Below are 5695 nucleotides of genomic sequence, written 5' to 3' on the forward strand. Positions count from 1 at the left end.
ACAACAGTTGTTCCAACGACAACAACTGCAGCTCCAACAACAACCACAGCAGCTCCAACTACAACTGCAGCTCCAACAACAACAACAGCTGCACCAACGACAACAACTGCAGCTCCAACAACAACCACAGCAGCTCCAACAACAACTGCAGCTCCAACAACAACAACAGCTGCACTAACGACAACAACTGCAGCTCCAACAACAACCACAGCAGCTCCAACTACAACCACAGCTGCTCCAACGACAACCACTGCAGCTCCAACAACAACCACAGCAGCTCCAACAACAACAACAGTCGCTCCAACGACAACAACTGCAGCTCCAACAACAACCACAGCAGCTCCAACAACAACAACAGTCGCTCCAACTACAACAACAGCTGCGCCAACGACAACAACTGCAGCTCCGACAACAACAACAGCTGTACCAACGACAACAACTGCAGCTCCAACAACAACCACAGCAGCTCCAACTACAACCACAGCAGCTCCAACTACAACCACAGCTCCTCCAACGACAACCACTGCTGCTCCGACAACAACCACAGCACCTCCAACAACAACAACAGCTGTACCAACGACAACAACTGCAGCTCCAACAACAACCACAGCAGCTCCAACAACAACCACAGCAGCTCCAACTACAACCACAGCAGCTCCAACAACATCAACAGTTGCTCCAACGACAACAACTGCAGCTCCAACAACAACCACAACAGCTCCAACTACAACAACAGCTGCGCCAACGACAACAACTGCATCTCCGACAACAACAACAGCTGTACCAACGACAACAACTGCAGCTCCAACAACAACCACAGCTCCTCCAACTACAACCACAGCAGCTCCAACCACAACCACAGCTGCTCCAACGACAACAACTGCAGCTCCAACAACAACCACAGCAGCTCCAACAACAACCACAGCTGCTCCAACAACAACCACTGCAGCTCCAACAACAACCACTGCAGCTCCAACAACAACCACTGTAGCTCCAACAACAACTGCAGCTCCAACAACAACCACAGCAGCTCCAACGACAATCACAGCAGCTCCAACAACAACCACTGCAGCTCCAACAACAACCACAGTAGCTCCAACGACAACCACAATAGCTCCAACAACAACAACAGCAGCTCCAACAACAACTGCAGCTCCAACTACAACCACAGCTGCTCCAACAACAACCACTGCAGCTCCAACTACAACCACAGCAGCTCCAACAACGACCACTGCAGCTCCGACAACAACCACTGCTGCTCCGACAACAACCACAGCAACTCCAACAACAACCACTTCAGCTCCAACAACAACCACAGCAGCTCCAACAACAACAACAGCTGCTCCAACGACAACAACTGTAGCTCAAACAACAACCACAGCAGCTCCAACAACAACAGCAGCTCCAACGACAACCACAGCAGCTCCAACGTCAACCACAGAAGCTCCAACGACAACCACTGCTTCTCCAACAACGACCACTGCAGCTCCGACAACGACCACTGCAGCTCCGACAACGACCACTGGAGCTCCAACGACAACCACAGCTGCCCCAACGACAACAACAGCTGCTCCAACAACAACCACAGCAGCTCCAACAACAACCACTGCAGCTCCAACGACAACCACAGCTGCTCCAACGACAACCACTGCAGCTCCAACAACAACCACAGCAGCTCCAACTACAACCATTGCAGCTCCAACGACAACCACTGCAGCTCCCACAACAACCACAGCAGCTCCAACAACAACCACTGCAGCTCCAACTACAACCACAGCAGCTCCAACTACTACCACTGCTGCTACAACTACAACCACAGCAGCTCCAACGACAACATCTGCAGCTCCAACAGCAACCACAGCAGCTACTACAACACCAACTTCTGCTCCAACAACTCCTACTATAGCTGCAACAACAACCACAGCAGCTCCTACACCCACAGGTTCTCCAACAACAACCACTGCAGCTCCAACAACAACCACAGCCGCTCCAGCAGCGACCACTCCTACTGTACCTGTTTATGTGCTTGATGTTGAGTTGGTCAGCGAAGTCTTCACAGATGATCTGAATAACCGCAGCAGTCCTACATTCCAAGCTCTTGAAAGCAGAGTTCTGCGAAGAGTGAGTATGTTTAAGCTGTTTGAGTTGCATTTTTCACGACTGCATCTGTAGCATCCACATGTTTTCAAATAGTTATTTTGATCTTTACATTTTGTTGAACTGAATCCTTTGATTGTTTAATTTTCATTTGTGGAATGTTTGATTCTATTGAAATTGTGGCTCAACTAACTAAAGGTCCTTACATCTTCCTCTTCCTTTTTTCAGTGTAATGCTGTTTACCGAAACGAATATGGTAATCGTTTTTCGAAATGCAATGTGAAAAGTTTCAGGTAAATTAAAAATTACTTTGTAATTTATTTATTAGTTGTACACTATTTTTACTTTTAAATGGACATGACATTTTTCACATTTACAGTCTCAGTAGCAGGCAGCAACTTATTTACCTCATGTGTTGTCCAATTTGGTATCATTATACAGACGTGTTTCAACACGAGCTGACAGAGTTGGTGCAGAGCTTGCAGTTACTTTCAATCAGACTACTCCAATCGCAGACCTCCCACAGAATAGCGTTGTTGCTCAAACTCTTGTTCAAGCTGCAAGTGATAACAGTACCTCTGGTGTGAGCTTTAATCCTGCTGCAGTTTCAGTATCAGGTCAGTAATCGTCACTCTTCACAATTTTGTATAAGGTCTGTGAATTTGACATCAGTGGCCATTTTATATCAACTCTGAAATCTACTGAGCACAAATGATCTTTAACTTATTCCTTATTATTATTTTTATTATTATTTTTTGTAGCTGGTCCGGTTTCAGTTGCAAATACCACTTCAACTCCAGCCACTTCAGCTCCAGCCACTGCAGCTCCAGCCACTACAGCTCCAGCCACTACAGCTCCAGCCACTACAGCTTCAGCCACGACAGTTCCGGCCACTTCAGCACCAGCCACTGCAGCTCCAGCCACTGCAGCTCCAGCCACTGCAGCTCCAGCCACTGCAGCACCTACTTCTGCACCAAATATACGTGTAAACGTGACCTTCAGATCTCTTCAAACCTCTTTTACATCTGATTTGCTGGATACATCATCTTTGGCTTTTCAGAATCGTGCTTCAATGATAAAGACACAGGTATGTCTCAGAAATCACAATTAAATTTTCAGACTCAAGAAACCTATCATTGATTTTATTGTCTGATCACAATGCTCTTATCTAATCCATATGTAAATCACAGTGATGTGACTTAAGGTGTGCAATATTGCATTTAACTGTTTTTGAATATCTTTTTTTTTTTTTTGCAGCTTCAACCTCTGTATCAAAATACATTTCCATCCTCATTCAAGTTTTTGAACGTCACCGCATTCAGGTAATTTTCCACAATGACCTAGTTACAATTTGAGAATGTTATCTTGGACTTGAATCTGACAAAATATTGTTTTTCTCCTCCCATCTGCAGAAATGGATCAATCTTCAATGAACTGAGCCTTGCATTTGTCAGCACATTTGTTCCAAACAACACTCAGATTGCAGAAGTTTTGGTCAATGCATCATCGACTGTAGTTGGCTTTGACATTGAAGGAACTTCGATCACCGTCGATGGCATTTGTAAGCATTTATGCTGCCTGATCAAAAATATATAAAATTGCAAAACTGTTTATTTAACTAATGTGTTTTCAATTTCTCCTCATTTACAGCTTCAAGTGGAATTAGTCACAAGATCAGTCTCCTCACGGCATTGTGTCTGGTACCCTTGTCATGGCTACTGTCAAACCAGCAATAGCCTCAGCATTGATTAACATTCAAAAGAGAACAGGACTGCCTTTACTGGTATGTAAATATCCAAGATGGTCTTCAACCTTGTCTTGGATTCACTAACCATAACTTTCTAGTTAGGACAGTGGATTTGATTTGTCTGTTGAAACTGAATGAATGTACCTGGGAAGGTCCACGATCCTTGGCCATACAGAATGACTATTTTTTGTCCTCTAAAGCATCATTATAATTATAAACAATACAATATAGTATCACTTATATTTAGCATTGGGATTTAAAAAAAAATGGTTGCACTATTAATAAACAACTGTGTCTTTCTTTCCTGTGAATTGTAAGTAATCTAGTGAGAGTTACTCGTGCTGTCTCGTTGAGTCTTTTCTTGTTTGTTTGCTAAACAAGTCAAACTAGCCACACTGAAAAGAACTGTAAAATCTCTCATTTCTACCTGAGTTGTACTTCTTTAGTTTGACACAAGCAGATGGAGAAATTGCTGATGTTTCTATATAAAGGGAAATACAGAGTGCTAAGATAGTCTTCATCTAAGTAAAGAATTGCACAAGTTTACGATTCTAACTTTTCTGTATATACAAATAAATTGTGGATTATCAAACAGGATTGTTATAGGGAAACAATTTCTTTTACCTTTTTAAAACAAAACATCTTAAACTGCAAACCCCTGAACTTATGTGTTCAATTATTTTTTTAACTTGTCATTTTCAAAACAATGCACTGTCACCTTTCTTATTTATTCAATTTATATTTATGTAATACTGTATCGCTGTATTATTATTCTTTTTTAACTTTTTGCTGTTTGTATTAAACATTTCTGAAAGTTTACAATGATCAGAATATAAACTCTTTAAAGAATTGAAACTGTCTCAACTGATTTTTGAAATTCTGGTTTTAGAGTGTGTCAGGGTAACTGTATGATCAGTAGCTGTCATTTAAGCACAGACAATAAGCAATGTTTGTGATTTCATATAATCAATTTTAACAATAATGTCTTACAGTCTGTTGCAACCATCCTTGTGTCAGTGAAACACCTTTGGATATCAGATTGCATTTGCTTAATAGAAAACAGACATTTTGAGATATGTGAGAACCAAAACTTCCACTTTACATTTTTAAGCACTTCTTTGAGCACAAAGAGTACATTTTTGATTGTAACTCAGTTTTTAAACTTGTTATTGTAAGCTTTAATTCATAGAAGTTAGGAATTTGTTCATTTTACAACAAGAGGAAAAGGAAATCTGGACAACAATCGAGAGCTGCTGCTTTTAGCTATAGGGAAACAGAGTCAAGTGAGTCAGCGAAGAGGTTCATTCATCAAAACCTTTTTGGACAGGGCCTCCCTGTGCATATGTGGTTTCTCTCCGGCTACTCCAGCTTCCTCCCACAGTTTAAAGACATGCTGATTAGGTTGATTGATGACTATTAATTGCCCCTAGAGTGTGGCTGATTGTTTTTCTATAAATAAGCAGTGGGATTTACAACAACTTAACTTCGAGGACACTCATTTTCAGATCAAAATAAAGGCAGAGGGGCTGAAAAGAGTAATGACGACTAAATTCTTGGTGGTTTTCATAGATGACTGCCTAAACTTCAAATACCATATTGACTACCTTGTTAAACAATTATCAAAATACGTTGGTCTGTTCTTTAAGCTGAGACACCTGCTTCCTCATGCAACACTTCTTGTTCTTTACAAATCCCTCTTTGAACCCCATTTAAACTACTGCAACATTATGGTGTATTATTTACCCCACTCATCTAAAAAAAATCATCCGCGCCATGGTCTGATTTCAATGCCCCAACCCATCTTATCTTCTCTATTTATGGTCTTTTAAGACTCACTGAATATAACATATT

At 41.7% G+C, this 5695-nt stretch overlaps 1 long non-coding RNA gene across 1 annotated transcript; it reads left to right on the forward strand.

The window, feature by feature from the left end:
• Window positions 1-2569: 2569 nt before the first annotated feature.
• Window positions 2570-4300, forward strand: LOC306841501. Its single transcript, XR_013781530.1, has 5 exons — window positions 2570-2714; window positions 2859-3184; window positions 3355-3419; window positions 3510-3658; window positions 3748-4300. It is a non-coding gene; the product is annotated as an uncharacterized lncRNA (long non-coding RNA).
• The last annotated feature ends 1395 nt before the right edge of the window (window positions 4301-5695 follow it).

Source organism: Symphodus melops, assembly GCF_947650265.1.
Source record: "Symphodus melops genome assembly, chromosome: 20".
NCBI classification, from domain to species: domain Eukaryota; kingdom Metazoa; phylum Chordata; class Actinopteri; order Labriformes; family Labridae; genus Symphodus; species Symphodus melops.